Genomic DNA, 17,625 nt, shown 5'->3' with positions numbered 1-17,625 from the left:
AATTCCACAAGAACTGTCTTAGCGAAAGGCATCTTGAGGGGAAAGCTGTAACTCTGTGAGATGATTTCACAGAACACAAAGAAGTTTGTCAGAAAGCTTCTTTCTCTTTGTTATTGGAGGATATATCCTTTGGCCCTATAACTTCAAAGGGATCCGAAATATCTGTTCTCAGATTCCACAGAAATAAGGCTAGCAAAGACATCCACGACATACAGATGTAACTCTGTGAGATGGATTAACAGAACACTAAGCAGTTTCTCAGAAAGCTTCTTACCCAATTTCATCTGAGGATATTTCCTTTTTCACCATAGCCCTCCATGGACTTCCCAATATAACTTTGCCAATTCCACAAGAACTGTCTTAGCGAAAGGCTTCTTCTAGGGAAAGATGTAACTCTGTGAGATGATTTCACAGAACACAAAGAAGTTTCTCAGAAAGCTTCTTTCTCTGTGTTATCGGAGGATATTTCCTTTGGCCCTGTAGTCTTCAAAGGGATCCGAAATATCTCTTCTCAGATTCAACAGAAATAAGGCTAGCAAAGAGATCCAGGAAATACAGATGTAACTCTGTGAGGTGAATTAACAGAACACTAAGCAGTTTCTCAGAAAGCTTCTTTCCAGATTTCATCGGAGGATATTTCCTTTTTCACCATAGCCCCCTATGGGCTTCCAAATATCACTCTGCCAATTCCTAAAGAACTGTTTTAGCGAAAGGCTTCTTGAGGGGAAAGCTGTAACTCTGTGAGATAATTTCACAGAACACAAAGAAGTTTGTCAGAAAGCTTCTTTCTCTTTGCTATTGGAGGATATTTCCTTTGGCCCTGTAGTCTTCAAAGGGTTCCGAAATATCTGTTCTCACATTCCACAGAAATAAGGCTAGCAAAGAGATCCACGAAATACAGATGTAACTCTGTGAGATGAATTAACAGAACACTAAGCAGTTTCTCAGAAAGCTTCTTTCCCGATTTCATCGAGGATACTTCCTTTTTCACCATAGCCCTCTATGGGCTTCCCAATATCACTTTGCCAATTTCACAAGACCTGCCTTATCGAAACGCTTCTTGAGGGGAGAGCTGTAACTCTGTGAGCTGATTTCACAGAACACAAAGAAATTTCTCAGAAAGCTTCTTTCTCTTTGTTATCGGAGGATATTTCCTAAGGCCCTATAGTCTTCAAAGGGATCCGAAATATCTGTTCTCAGATTCCACAGAAATAAGGCTAGCAAAGAGATCCACGAAATACAGATGTAACCCTCTCAGATGAATTAACAGAACACTAAGTAGTTTCTCAAAAGCTTCTTTCCAGATTTCCTCGGAGGATATTTCCTTTTTCACCATAGCCCTGTATGGGCTACCAAATATCACTTTGCCAATTCCACAAGAACTCTCTTAGCGAAAGGATTTTTCTAGGGAATGTTGTAACTCGATGAGATGATTTCACAGAACACACAGAAGTTTCTCAGAAAGCTTCTTTCTCTTTGTTATCGGAGGATATTTCCTTTGGCCCTATAGTCTTCAAAGGGATCCGAAATATCTGTTCTCAGATTCAACAGAAATAAGGCTAGCAAAGAGATCCACGAAATACAGATGTAACTCTGTGAGATGAATTAACAGAACACTAAGCAGTTTCTCAGAAAGCTTCTTTCCAGATTTCATCAGAGGATATTTCCTTTTGCAGCATAGCCCTCTAGGGGCTTCCAAATATCACTTTGCCAATTCCACAAGAACTGTCTTAGCGAAAGGCTTCTTCCAGGGAAAGTTGTAACTCTGTGAGATGATTTCACAGAACACAAAGAAGTTTCTCAGAAAGCTTCTTTCTCTTTGTTATCGGAGGATATTTCCTTTGGCCCTGTAGTCTTCAAAGGGATCCGAAATATCTGTTCTCAGATTCCACAGAAATAAGGCTAGCAAAGAGATCCACGACATACAGATGTAACTCTGTGAGATGAATTACCAGAACACTAAGCAGTTTCTCACAAAGCTTCTTTCCAGATTTCATTTGAGGATATTTCTTTTTTCACCCTATCCCTCTATGGGCTTCCCAATATCACCTTGCCAATTCCACAAGAACTGCCTTATCGAAAGGCTTCTTGAGGGGAAAGCTGTATCTCTGTGAGATGATTTCACAGAACACAAAGAGATTTCTCAGAAAGCTTCTTTCTCTTTGTTATTGGAGGATATTTCCTTTGGCCCTATAGTCTTGAAAGGGATCCGAAATATCTGTTCTGATTCCACAGACATAAGGCTAGCAAAGAGATCCACGAAATACAGATGTAACTCTGTGAGATGAATTTACAGAACTCTAAGCAGTTTCTCAGAAATCTTCTTTCCAGATTTCTTCTGAGGATATTTCCATTTTCACCATAGCCATCTAAGGACTTCCAAATATTACTTTGCCAATTCCACAAGAACTGTCTTAGCGAAAGGCTTCTTGAGGGGAAAGCTGTAACTCTGTGAGTTGATTTCACAGAACACAAAGAAGTTTCTCAGAAAGCTTCTTTCTCTTTGTTATCGGAGGATATTTCCTTTGGCCCTCTGGTCTTCAAAGGGAACCGAAATATCTGTTCTCAGATTCCACAGAAATAAGGCTAGCAAAGAGATCCACGAAATACAGATGTAACTCTGTGAGATGAATTAACAGAACATTAACCCGTTTCTCAGAAAGATTCTTTCCAGATTTCAACTGAGGATATTTCCTTTTTCACCATAGCCCTCTATGGGCTAATAAATATCACTTTGGAAATTCCACAAGAACTGTCTTAGCAAAAGGCTTCTTAACGGGAAAGCTGTAACTCTGTGAGATGGTTTCACAGAACACAAAAAAGTTTCTCAGAAAGCTTCTTTCTCTTTGTTATCGGGGTAAATTTCCTCTGGCCCTGTAGTCTTCAAACGGATCCGAAATATCTGTTCTCAGATTCCACAGAAATAAGGCTAGCAAAGAGATCCACGAAATACAGATGTAACTCTGCGAGATGAATTAACAGAACACTAAGCAGTTTCTCAGAAAGCTTCTTTCCAGATTTCATCGGAGGATATTTCCTTTTTCACCATAACCCTCTATGGGCTTCCAAATATCACCTTGCCAATTCCACAAGAACTGCCTTATCGAAAGGCTTCTTGAGGGGAAAGCTGAAACTCTGTGAGATGATTTCACAGAACACAAAGAAGTTTCTCAGAAAGCTTCTTTCTCTTTGTTATCGGAGGATATTTCCTTTGGCCCTCTTGTCTTCAAAGGGAACCGAAATATCTGTTCTGAGATTCCACAGAAATAAGGCTAGCAGAGAGATCCACGAAATACAGATGTAACTCTGTGAGATGAATTTACGGAACACTAAGCAGTTTCTCAGAAAGCTTCTTTCCAGATTTCATCGGAGGATATTTCCTTTTTCACCGTAGCCCTCTTTGGGCTTCGAAATATCACTTTGCCAATTCCACAAGAACTGTCTTAGCGAAAGACTTCTTGAGAGGAAAGCTGTAACTCTGTGAGATGATTTCACAGAACACAAAGAAGTTTCTCAGAAAGCTTCTTTCTCTTTGTTATCGGAGGATATTTACTTTGGCCCAATTGTCTTCAAAGGGATCCGAAATATCTGTTCTCAGATTCCACAGAAATAAGGCTAGCAAAGAGATCCACGAAATACAGATGTAACCCTGTGAGATGAATTAACAGAACACTAAGCAGTTTCTCACAAGCTTCTTTCCAGATTTCCTCGGAAGATATTTCCTTTTTCACCGTAGCCCTCTATGGGCTACCAAATATCACTTTGCCAATTCCACAAGAACTGTCTTAGCGAATGGCTTCTTCTAGGGAAAGTTGTAACTCTGTGAGATGATTTCACAGAGCACAAAGAAGTTTCTCAGAAAGCTTCTTTCTCTTTGTTATCGGAGGATATTTCCTTTGGCCCTGTAGTCTTCAAAGGGATCCGAAATATCTGTTCTCAGATTCCACAGAAATAAGGCTAGCAAAGAGATCCACGAAATACAGATGTAACTCTGTGAGATGAATTAACAGAACACTAAGCAGTTTCTCAGAAAGCTTCTTTCCAGATTTCATCTGAGGATATTTCCTCTTTCACCATAGCCCTCTATGGGCTTCCAAATATCACTCTGCCAATTCCTAAAGAACTGTCTTAGCGAAAGGCTTCTTGAGGGGAAAGCTGTAACTCTGTGAGATAATTTCACAGAACACAAAGAAGTTTGTCAGAAAGCTTCTTTCTCTTTGTTATCGGAGGATATTTCCTTTGGCCCTGTAGTCTTCAAAGGGTTCCGAAATATCTGTTCTCAGATTCCACAGAAATAAGGCTAGCAAAGAGATCCACGAAATACAGATGTAACTCTGTGAGATGAATTAACAGAACACTAAGCAGTTTCTCAGAAAGCTTCTTTCCAGATTTCATCTGAGGATATTTCCTTTTTCACCATAGCCCTCGATGGGCTTCCCAATATCACTTTGCCAATTTCACAAGACCTGCCTTATCGAAACGCTTCTTGAGGGGAAAGCTGTAACTCTGTGAGATGATTTCACAGAACACAAAGAAATTTCTCAGAAAGCTTCTTTCTCTTTGTTATCGGAGGATATTTCCTTAGGCCCTATAGTCTTCAAAGGGATTCGAAATATCTGTTCTCAGATTCCACAGAAATAAGGCTAGTAAAGAGATCCACCAAATACAGATGTAACCCTCTGAGATGAATTAACAGAACACTAAGCAGTTTCTCAAAAGCTTCTTTCCAGATTTCCTCGGAAGGTATTTCCTTTTTCACCATAGCCCTGTATGGGCTACCAAATATCACTTTGCCAATTCCACAAGAACTGTCTTAGCGAAAGGCTTCTTCTATGGAATGTTGTAACTCGGTGAGATGATTTCACAGAACACAAAGAAGTTTCTCAGAAAGCTTCTTTCTCTTTGTTATCGGAGGATATTTCCTTTGGCCCTGTAGTCTTCAAAGGGATCCGAAATATCTGTTCTCAGATTCCACAGAAATAAGGCTAGCAAAGAGATCCACGAAATACAGATGTAACTCTGTGAGATGAATTAACAGAACACTAAGCAGTTTCTCAGAAAGCTTCTTTCCAGATTTCATCAGAGGATATTTCCTTTTGCAGCATAGCCCTCTAGGGGCTTCCAAATATCACTTTGCCAATTCCACAAGAACTGTCTTAGCGAAAGGCTTGTTGAGGGGAAAGTTGTAACTCTGTGAGATGATTTCACAGAACACAAAGAAGTTTCTCAGAAAGCTTCTTTCTCTTTGTTATCGGAGGATATTTCCTTTGGCCCTGTAGGCTTCAAAGGGATCCGAAATATCTGTTCTCAGATTCCACAGAAATAAGGCTAGCAAAGAGATCCATGAAATATAGATGTAACTCTGTGAGATGAATTAACAGAACACTAAGCAGTTTCTCACAAAGCTTCTTTCCAGATTTCATCTGAGGATATTTCCTTTTTCACCATTGCCCTCTGTGGGATTCCAAATATCACTTTGCCAATTCCACGAGAACTGTCTTAGCGAAAGGCTTCTTGAGGGAAAAGCTGTAACTCTGTGAGATGATTTCACAGAACACAAAGAAGTTTCTCAGAAAGCTTCTTTCTCTTTGTTATCGGAGGATATTTCCTTTGGCCCTATAGTCTTCAAAGGGATCCGAAATATCTGTTCTCAGATTCCACAGAAATAAGGCTAGCAAAGAGATCCACGAAATACAGATGTAACTCTGTAAGATGAATTAACAGAACACTAAGCAGTTTCTCAGAAAGCTTCTTTCCAGATTTGGTCTGAGGATATTTCCTTTTTAACCATAGCCCTCTAGGGGCTTCCAAATATCACTTTGCCAATTCCACAAGAACTGTCTTAGCGAAGGGCTTCTTGAGGGTAAGCTGTAACCCTGTGAGATGATTTCACAGAACACAAAGAATTTTCTCAGAAAGATTCTTTCTCTTTGTTATCGGAGGATATTTCCTTTGGCCCTATAGTCTTCAAAGGGATCCGAAATATCTGTTCTCAGATTCCACAGAAATAAGGCTAGCAAAGAGATCCACGAAATACAGATGTAACTCTGTGAGACGAATTAACAGAACACTAAGCAGTTTCTTAGAAAGCTTCTTTCCAGATTTCATCGGAGGACATTTCTTTTTTCACCATAGCCCTCTATAGCCTTCCAAATATCACTTTTCCAATTCCACAAGAACTGTCTTAGCGAAAGGCTTCTTAAGGGGAAAGCTGTATCTCTGTGAGATGATTTCACAGAACACAAAGAAGTTTCTCAGAAAGCTTCTTTCTCTTTGTTATCGGAGGATATTTCCTTTGGCCCTATAGTCTTCAAAGGGATCCGAAATATCTGTTCTCAGTTTCCACAGAAATAAGGCTAGCAAAGAGATCCAGGAAATACAGATGTAACTCTGTGAGATGAATTAAGAGAACAGTAAGCAGTTTCTCAGAAAGCTTCTTTCCAGTTTTCATCTGAGGATATTTCCTTTTTCACCATAGCCCTCTATGGGCTTCCAAATATCACTTTGCCAATTCCAGAAGAACTGTCTTAGCGAAAGGCTTCTTCTAGGGAAAGCTGTAACGCTGTGAGATGATTTCACAGAACACAAAGAAGTTTCTCAGAAAGATTCTTTCTCTTTGTTATCGGAGGATATTTCCTTTGGCCCTATAGTCTTCAAAGGGATCCGAAATATCTGTTCTCAGATTCCACAGAAATAAGGCTAGCAAAGAGATCCACGAAATACAGATGTAACTCTGTTAGTTGAATTAAGAGAACACTAAGCAGTTTCTTAGAAAGCTTCTTTCCAGATTTCATCTGAGGATATTTCCTTTTTCACCATAGCCCTCTATGGGCTTCCAAATATCACTTTGCCAATTCCAGAAGAACTGTCTTAGCGAAAGGCTTCTTCTAGGGAAATCTGTAACTCTGCGAGATGATTTCACAGAACACAAAGAAGTTTCTCAGAAAGATTCTTTCTCTTTGTTATCGGAGGATATTTCCTTTGGCCCTATAGTCTTCAAAGGGATCCGAAATATCTGTTCTCAGTTTCCACAGAAATAAGGCTAGCAAAGAGATCCACGAAATACAGATGTAACTCTGTGAGATGAATTAACAGAACACTAAGCAGTTTCTCAGAAAGCTTCTTTCCAGATTTCATCTGAAGATATTTCCTTTTTCACCATAGCCCTCTATGGGCTACCCAATGTCACTTTGTCAATTCCACAAGAACTGTCTTAGCGAAAGGCTTCTTGAGGGGAAAGCTGTAACTCTGTGAGGTGATTTCACAGAACACAAAGAAGTTTCTCAGAGAGATTCTTTCTCTTTGTTATCGGAGGATATTTCCTTTGGCCCTATAGACTTCAAAGGGATCCGAAATATCTGTTCTCAGATTCCACAGAAATAAGGCTAGCAAAGAGATCCACGAAATACAGATGTAACTCTGTGAGATGAATTAACAGAACACTAAGCAGTTTCTCACAAAGCTTCTTTCCAGATTTCATCGGAGGATATTTCCTTTTTCACCATAGCCCTCTATGGGCTTCCCAATATCACTTTGCCAATTCCACAAGAACTGTCTTAGCGAAAGGCTTCTTCTAGGGAAAGCTGTAACTCTGTGAGATGATTTCACAGAACACAAAGAAGTTTCTCAGAAAGCTTCTTTCTCTTTGTTATCGGAGGATATTTCCTTTGGCCCTATAGTCTTCAAAGGGATCCGAAATATCTGTTCTCAGATTCCACAGAAATAAGGCTAGCAAAGAGATCCAAGAAATACAGATGTAACTCTGTGAGATGAATTAAGAGAACACTAAGCAGTTTCCCCAAAGATTCTTTCTAGATTTCATCTGAGGATATTTCCTCTTTCACCATAGCCCTCTATGGGCTTCCAAATGTCACTTTGCCAATTCCACAAGAACTGTCTTAGCGAAAGGCTTCTTGAGGGGAAACTGTAACTCTGTGAGATGATTTCACAGAACACAAAGAAGTTTCTCAGAAAGCTTCTTTGTCTTTGTTATCGGAGGATATTTCCTTTGGCCCTATAGTCTTCAAAGGGATCCGAAATATCTGTTCTCAGATTCCACAGAAATAAGGCTAGCAAACAGATCCACGAAATACAGATGTAACTCTGTGAGATGAATTAACAGAACACTAAGCAGTTTTTCAGAAAGCTTTTTCCAGATTTCATCTGAGGATATTTCCTTTTTCACCATAGCTCTCTATGGGCTTCCCAATATCACTTTGCCAATTCCACAAGAACTGTCTTAGCGAAAGGCTTCTTGAGGGGAAGCTGTAACTCTGTGTGATGATTTCACAGAACACAAAGAAGTTTCTCAGAAAGCTTCTTTCTCTTTGTTATCGGAGGATCTTTCCTTTGGCCCTATAGTCTTCAAAGGGATACGAAATATCTGTTCTCAGATTCCACAGAAATAAGGCTAGCAAAGAGATCCACGAAATACAGATGAAACACTGTGAGATGAATTAATAGAACACTAAGCAGTTTCTCAGAAAGCTTCTTTCCAGATTTCATCTGAGGATATTTCCTTTTTCACCATAGCCCTCTATGGGCTTCCCAATATCAATTTGCCAATTCCACAAGAACTGTCTTAGCGAAAGGCTTCTTCTAGGGAAAGCTGTAACTGTGTGAGATGATTTCACAGAACACAAAGAAGTTTTTCAGAAAGCTTCTTTCTCTTTGTTCTCGGAGGATACTTCCTTTGGCCCTATAGTCTTCAAAGGGATCCGAAATATCTGCTCTCAGATTCCACAGAAATAAGGCTAGCAAAGAGATCCACGAAATACAGATGTAACTCTGTGAGATGAATTAACAGAACACTAAGCAGTTTCTCAGAAAGCTTCTTTCCAGATTTCATCTAGGGATATTTTGATTTTCACCATAGCCCTCTAGGGGCTTCCAAATATCACTTTGCCAATTCCACAAGAACTGTCTTAGCGAAAGGCTTCTTGAGGGGAAAGCTGTAACTCTGCGAGATGATTTCAAAGAACACAAAGAAGTTTCTCAGAAAGCTTCTTTCTCTTTGTTATCGGAGGATATTTCCTTTGGCCCTATAGTCTTCACAGCGATCCGAAATATCTGTTCTAAGATTCCACAGAAATAAGGCTAGCAAAGAGATTCACGAAATACAGATGTAACTCTGTGAGATGAATTAACAGAACACTAAGCACTTTCTCAGAAAGCTTCTTTCCAGATTTTATCTAGGGATATTTTCCTTTTCACCATAGACCTCTAGGGGCTTCCATATATCACTTTGCCAATTCCACAAGAAGTGTCTTAGTGAAAGGCTTCTTCAGGGGAAAGCTGTAACTCTGTGAGATGATTTCACAGAACACAAAGAAGTTTCTCAGACAGCTTCTTTCTCTTTGTTATCGGAGGATATTTCCTTTGGCCCTATTGTCTTCAAAGGGATCCGAAATATCTGTTCTCAGATTCCACAGAAATAAGGCTAGCAAAGAGATCCACGAAATACAGATGTAACTCTGTGAGATGAATTAACAGAACACTAAGCAGTTTCTCAGAAAGCTTCTTTCCAGATTTCATCTGAGGATATTTCCTTTTTCACCATAGCCCTCTATGGGCTTCCAAATATCACCTTGCCAATTCCACAAGAACTGTCTGAGCGAAAGGCTTCTTGAGGGGAAAGCTGTAACTCTGTGAGATGATTTCACAGAACACAAAGAAGTTTCTCAGAAAGCTTCTTTCTCTTTGTTATCGGAGGATATTTCCTTTGGCCCTATAGTCTTCAAAGGGATCCGAAATATTTGTTCTCAGATTCCACAGAAATAAGGCAAGCAAAGAGATCCACGTAATACAGATGTAACTCTGTGAGATGAATTAACTGAACACTAAGCAGTTTCTCAGAAAGCTTCTTTTTGATTTCATCTGAGGATATTTCCTTTTTCACCACAGCCCTCCATGGGCTTCCCAATATAAGTTTGCCAATTCCACAAGAACTGCCTTATCGAAAGGCTTCTTGAGTCGAAAGCTGTAACTCTGTGAGATGATTTCACAGAACACAAAGAAGTTTCTCAGAAAACTTCTTTCTCTTTGTTATCGGAGGATATTTCCTTTGGCCCTATAGTCTTCAAAGGGATCCGAAATATCTGTTCTCAGATTCCACAGAAATAAGGCTAGCAAAGAGATCCACGAAATACAGATGTAACCCTGTGAGATGAATTAACAGAACACTAAGCAGTTTCTCAAAAGCTTCTTTCCAGATTTCTTCGGAAGATATTTCCTTTTTCACCATAGCCCTCTATGGGCTACCAAGTATCACTTTGCCAATTCCACAAGAACTGTCTTAGCGAAAGGCTTCTTCTAGGGAAAGTTGTAACTCTGTGAGATGATTTCACAGAACACAAAGAAGTTTCTCAGAAAGCTTCTTTCTCTTTGTTATCGGAGAATATTTCCTTTGGCCCTGTAGTCTTCAAAGGGATCCGAAATATCTCTTCTCAGATTCCACAGAAATAAGGCTAGCAAAGAGATCCACGAAATACAGATGTAACTCTGTGAGATGAATTAACAGAACACTAAGCAGTTTCTCAGAAAGCTTCTTTCCAGACTTGATCTGAGGATATTTCCTTTTTCACCATAGCCCTATATGGGCTTCCCAGTATCACTTTGCCAATTCCACAAGAACTGTCTTAGCGAAAGGCTTCTTCTAGGGAAAGCTGTAACTGTGTGAGATGATTTCACAGAACACAAAGAAGTTTCTCAGAAAGCTTCTTTCTCTTTGTTCTCGGAGGATATTTCCTTTGGCCCTATAGTCTTCAAAGGGATCCGAAATATCTGTTCTCAGATTCCACAGAAATAAGGCTAGCAAAGAGATCCACGAAATACAGATGTAACTCTGTGAGATGAATTAACAGAACACTAAGCAGTTCTCAGAAAGCTTCTTTCCAGATTTCATCGGAGGATATTTCCTTTTTCACCATAACCCTCTATGGGCTTCCAAATATCAATTTGCCAATTCCACAAGAACTGTCTTAGCGAAAGGCTTCTTGAGGTGAAAGCTGTAACTCTGTGAGATGATTTCACAGACCACAAAGAAGTTTGTCAGAAATCTTCTTTCTCATTGTTATCGGAGGATATTTCCTTTGACCCTATAATCTTCAAAGGGATCCGAAATATCTGTTCTCAGATTCCAGAGAAATAAGGCTTGCAAAGAGATCCACGAAATACAGATGTAACTCTGTGAGATGGATTAACAGAACACTAAGCAGTTTCTCAGAAAGCTTCTTTCCAGATTTCATCTGAGGATATTTCCTTTTTCACCATAGCCCTCTATGTACTTCCCAATATCACTTTGCCAATTCCACAAGAACTGTCTTAACGAAAGGCTTCTTGAGGGGAAAGCTATAACTCTGTGAGATGATTTCACAGAACACAAAGAAGTTTCTCAGGAAGCTTCTTTCTCTTTGTTATCGGAGGATATTTCCTTAGGCCCTATAGTCTTCAAAGGGATCCGAAATATCTGTTCTCAGATTCCACAGGAATAAGGCTAGCAAAGAGATCCACGAAATACAGATGTAACCCTCTGAGATGAATTAACAGAACACTAAGCAGTTTCTCAAAAGCTTCTTTCCAGATTTCCTCGGACTATATTTCCTTTTTCACCATAGCCCTGTATGGGCTACCAAATATCACTTTGCCAATTCCACAAGAACTGTCTTAGCGAAAGGCTTCTTCTAGGGAATGTTGTAACTCTGTGAGATGATTTCACAGAACACAAAGAAGTTTCTCAGAAAGCTTCTTTCTCTTTGTTATCGGAGGATATTTCCTTTGGCCCTGTAGTCTTCAAAGGGATCCAAAATATCTGTTCTCAGATACAACAGAAATAAGGCTAGCAAAGAGATCCATGAAATACAGATGTAACTCTGTGAGATGAATTAACAGAACACTAAGCAGTTTCTCAGAAAGCTTCTTTCCAGATTTCCTCGGAGGATATTTCCTTTTTCACCACAGCCCTCTAGTGGTTTCCATATATCACTTTGCCAATTCCACAAGAACTGTCTTAGCGAAAGGCTTCTGGAGGGGAAAGCTGTAACTCTGTGAGATGATTTCACAGAACATAAAGAAGTTTCTCAGAAAGATCTTTCTCTTTGTTATCGGAGGATATTTCCTTTGGACCTGTAGTCTTCAAAGGGATCCGAAATATCTGTTCTCAGATTCCACAGAAATAAGGCTAGCAAAGAGATCCACGAAATACAGATGTAACTCTGTGAGATGAATTAAGAGAACACTAAGCAGTTTCTCAGAAACCTTCTTTCCAGATTTCATTTGAGGATATTTGTTTTTCTCCATAGCCCTCTATGGGTTTCCCAATATCACCTTGCCAATTACACAAGAACTGCCTTATCGAAAGGCTTCTTGAGGGGAAAGCTGAAACTCTGTGAGATGATTTCACAGAACACAAAGAAGTTTCTCAGAAAGCTTCTTTCTCTTTGTTATCGGAGGATATTTCCTTTGGCCCTCTGGTCTTCAAAGGGAACGGAAATATCTGTTCTCAGATTCCACAGAAATAAGGCTAGCAAAGAGATCCACGAAATACAGATGTAACTCTGTGAGATGAATTAACAGAACATTAAGCAGTTTCTCAGAAAGATTCTTTCCATATTTCAACTGAGGATATTTCCTTTTTCACCATAGCCCTCTATGGGCTAATAAATATCACTTTGCCAATTCCACAAGAACTGTATTAGCGAAAGGCTTCTTAACGGGAAAGATGTAACTCCGTGAGATGATTTCACAGAACACAAAGAAGTTTCTCAGAAAGCTTCTTTCTCTTTGTTATCGGAGGAAATTTCCTCTGGCCCTGTAGTCTTCAAGTGATCCGAAATATCTGTTCTCAGATTCCACAGAAATAAGGCTAGCAAAGAGATCCACGAAATACAGATGTAACTCGGTGAGATGAATTAACAGAACACTAAGCAGTTTCTCAGAAAGCTTCTTTCCTGATTTCATCTGAGGATATTTCCTTTTTCACCATAGCCCTGTATGGGCTTCCCAATATCACTTTGCCAATTCCACAAGAACTGTCTTAGCGAAAGGCTTCTTGAAGGGAAAGCTGTAACTCTGTGAGATGATTTCACAGAACACAAAGAATTTTCTCAGAAAGCGTATTTCTCTTTGTTATCGGAGGATATTTCCTTTGGCCCTATAGTCTTCATAGGGATCCGAAATATCTGTTCTCAGATTCCACAGAAATAAGGCAACAAAGAGATCCACGAAATACAGATGTAACTCTGTGAAATGAATTAACAGAACACTAAGCAGTTTCTCAGAAAGCTTCTTTCCAGATTTCATCTGAGGATATTTCCTTTTCACCATAGCCCTGTATGGGCTTCCAAATATCACTTTGCCAATTCCACAAGAACTGTCTTAGCGAAAGGCTTCTTGAGGGGAAAGCTGTAACTCTGTGAGTTGATTTCACAGAACACAAAGTAGTTTTTCAGAAAGCTTCTTTCTCTTTGTTATCGGAGAATATTTCCTTTGGCCCTATAGTCTTCAAGGGTGTCCGAAATATCTGTTCTCAGATTCCACAGAAATAAGGCTAGCAAAGAGAACCACGAAACACAGATGTAACTCTGTGAGATGAATTCACAGAACACTAAGCAGTTTCTCAGAAAGCTTCTTTCCAGATTTCATCGGAGGATATTTCCTTTTTCACCATGCCCTCTATGGGCCTCCCAATATCAATTTGCCAATTCCACAAGAACTGTCTTAGCGAAAGGCATCTTGAGGGGAAAGCTGTAACTCTGTGAGATGATTTCACAGAACACAAAGAAGTTTGTCAGAAAGCTTCTTTCTCTTTGTTATTGGAGGATATATCCTTTGGCCCTATAACTTCAAAGGGATCCGAAATATCTGTTCTCAGATTCCACAGAAATAAGGCTAGCAAAGAGATCCACGAAATACAGATGTAACTCTGTGAGACGAATTAACAGAACACTAAGCAGTTTCTTAGAAAGCTTCTTTCCAGATTTCATCGGAGGATATTTCTTTTTTCACCATAGCCCTCTATCGGCTTCCAAATATCACTTTGGCAATTCCACAAGAACTGTCTTAGCGAAAGGCTTCTTCTAGGGAAAGTTGTAACTCTGTGAGATGATTTCACAGAACACAAAGAAGTTTCTCAGAAAGCTTCTTTCTCTTTGTTATCGGAGGATATTTCCTTTGGCCCTGTAGTCTTCAAAGGGATCCGAAATATCTCTTCTCAGATTCAACAGAAATAAGGCTAGCAAAGAGATCCACTAAATACAGATGTAACTCTGTGAGATGAATTAACAGAACACTAAGCAGTTTCTCAGAAAGCTTCTTTCCAGATTTCATCGGAGGATATTTCCTTTTTCACCATAGCCCTCTATGGGCTTCCCAATATCAATTTGCCAATTCCACAAGAACTGTCTTAGCGAAAGGCTTCTTCTAGGGAAAGCTGTAACTGTGTGAGATGATTTCACAGAACACAAAGAAGTTTTTCAGAAAGCTTCTTTCTCTTAGTTCTCGGAGGATACTTCCTTTGGCCCTATAGTCTTCAAAGGGATCCGAAATATCTGCTCTCAGATTCCACAGAAATAAGGCTAGCAAAGAGATCCACGAAATACAGATGTAACTCTGTGAGATGAATTAACAGAACACTAAGCAGTTTCTCAGAAAGCTTCTTTCCAGATTTCATCTAGGGATATTTTGATTTTCACCATAGCCCTCTAGGGGCTTCCAAATATCACTTTGCCAATTCCACAAGAACTGTCTTAGCGAAAGGCTTCTTGAGGGGAAAGCTGTAACTCTGCGAGATGATTTCAAAGAACACAAAGAAGTTTCTCAGAAAGCTTCTTTCTCTTTGTTATCGGAGGATATTTCCTTTGGCCCTATAGTCTTCACAGCGATCCGAAATATCTGTTCTAAGATTCCACAGAAATAAGGCTAGCAGAGAGATTCACGAAATACAGATGTAACTCTGTGAGATGAATTAACAGAACACTAAGCACTTTCTCAGAAAGCTTCTTTCCAGATTTTATCTAGGGATATTTTCCTTTTCACCATAGACCTCTAGGGGCTTCCATATATCACTTTGCCAATTCCACAAGAAGTGTCTTAGTGAAAGGCTTCTTCAGGGGAAAGCTGTAACTCTGTGAGATGATTTCACAGAACACAAAGAAGTTTCTCAGACCGCTTCTTTCTCTTTGTTATCGGAGGATATTTCCTTTGGCCCTATTGTCTACAAAGGGATCCGAAATATCTGTTCTCAGATTCCACAGAAATAAGGCTAGCAAAGAGATCCACGAAATACAGATGTAACTCTGTGAGATGAATTAACAGAACACTAAGCAGTTTCTCAGAAAGCTTCTTTCCAGATTTCATCTGAGGATATTTCCTTTTTCACCATAGCCCTCTATGGGCTTCCAAATATCACTTTGCCAATTCCACAAGAACTGTCTGAGCGAAAGGCTTCTTGAGGGGAAAGCTGTAACTCTGTGAGATGATTTCACAGAACACAAAGAAGTTTCTCAGAAAGCTTCTTTCTCTTTGTTATCGGAGGATATTTCCTTTGGCCCTATAGTCTTCAAAGGGATCCGAAATATTTGTTCTCAGATTCCACAGAAATAAGGCAAGCAAAGAGATCCACGTAATACAGATGTAACTCTGTGAGATGAATTAACTGAACACTAAGCAGTTTCTCAGAAAGCTTCTTTTTGATTTCATCTGAGGATATCTCCTTTTTCACCACAGCCCTCCATGGGCTTCCCAATATAAGTTTGCCAATTCCACAAGAACTGCCTTATCGAAAGGCTTCTTGAGTCGAAAGCTGTAACTCTGTGAGATGATTTCACAGAACACAAAGAAGTTTCTCAGAAAACTTCTTTCTCTTTGTTATCGGAGGATATTTCCTTTGGCCCTATAGTCTTCAAAGGGATCCGAAATATCTGTTCTCAGATTCCACAGAAATAAGGCTAGCAAAGAGATCCACGAAATACAGATGTAACCCTGTGAGATGAATTAACAGAACACTAAGCAGTTTCTCAAAAGCTTCTTTCCAGATTTCTTCGGAAGATATTTCCTTTTTCACCATAGCCCTCTATGGGCTACCAAATATCACTTTGCCAATTCCACAAGAACTGTCTTAGCGAAAGGCTTCTTCTAGGGAAAGTTGTAACTCTGTGAGATGATTTCACAGAACACAAAGAAGTTTCTCAGAAAGCTTCTTTCTCTTTGTTATCGGAGAATATTTCCTTTGGCCCTGTAGTCTTCAAAGGGATCCGAAATATCTCTTCTCAGATTCAACAGAAATAAGGCTAGCAAAGAGATCCACGAAATACAGATGTAACTCTGTGAGATGAATTAACAGAACACTAAGCAGTTTCTCAGAAAGCTTCTTTCCAGACTTGATCTGAGGATATTTCCTTTTTCACCATAGCCCTATATGGGCTTCCCAGTATCACTTTGCCAATTCCACAAGAACTGTTTTAGCGAAAGGCTTCTTCTAGGGAAAGCTGTAACTGTGTGAGATGATTTCACAGAACACAAAGAAGTTTCTCAGAAAGCTTCTTTCTCTTTGTTCTCGGAGGATATTTCCTTTGGCCCTATAGTCTTCAAAGGGATCCGAAATATCTGTTCTCAGATTCCACAGAAATAAGGCTAGCAAAGAGATCCACGAAATACAGATGTAACTCTGTGAGATGAATTAACAGAACACTAAGCAGTTCTCAGAAAGCTTCTTTCCAGATTTCATCGGAGGATATTTCCTTTTTCACCATAACCCTCTATGGGCTTCCAAATATCAATTTGCCAATTCCACAAGAACTGTCTTAGCGAAAGGCTTCTTGAGGTGAAAGCTGTAACTCTGTGAGATGATTTCACAGACCACAAAGAAGTTTGTCAGAAATCTTCTTTCTCATTGTTATCGGAGGATATTTCCTTTGACCCTATAATCTTCAAAGGGATCCGAAATATCTGTTCTCAGATTCCAGAGAAATAAGGCCTGCAAAGAGATCCACGAAATACAGATGTAACTCTGTGAGATGGATTAACAGAACACTAAGCAGTTTCTCAGAAAGCTTCTTTCCAGATTTCATCTGAGGATATTTCCTTTTTCACCATAGCCCTCTATGTACTTCCCAATATCACTTTGCCAATTCCACAAGAACTGTCTTAGCGAAAGGCTTCTTGAGGGGAAAGCTATAACTCTGTGAGATGATTTCACAGAACACAAAGAAGTTTCTCAGGAAGCTTCTTTCTCTTTGTTATCGGAGGATATTTCCTTAGGCCCTATAGTCTTCAAAGGGATCCGAAATATCTGTTCTCAGATTCCACAGGAATAAGGCTAGCAAAGAGATCCACGAAATACAGATGTAACCCTCTGAGATGAATTAACAGAACACTAAGCAGTTTCTCAAAAGCTTCTTTCCAGATTTCCTCGGAGGATATTTCCTTTTTCACCATAGCCCTGTATGGGCTACCAAATATCACTTTGCCAATTCCACAAGAACTGTCTTAGCGAAAGGCTTCTTCTAGGGAAAGTTGTAACTCTGTGAGATGATTTCACAGAACACAAAGAAGTTTCTCAGAAAGCTTCTTTCTCTTTGTTATCGGAGGATATTTCCTTTGGCCCTGTAGTCTTCAAAGGGATCCGAA

Source organism: Macaca fascicularis, chromosome 15, assembly GCF_037993035.2.
Source record: "Macaca fascicularis isolate 582-1 chromosome 15, T2T-MFA8v1.1".
In the NCBI taxonomy this organism is placed as follows: Eukaryota; Metazoa; Chordata; class Mammalia; order Primates; family Cercopithecidae; genus Macaca; species Macaca fascicularis.
This window is presented reverse-complemented; position numbering follows the sequence as displayed.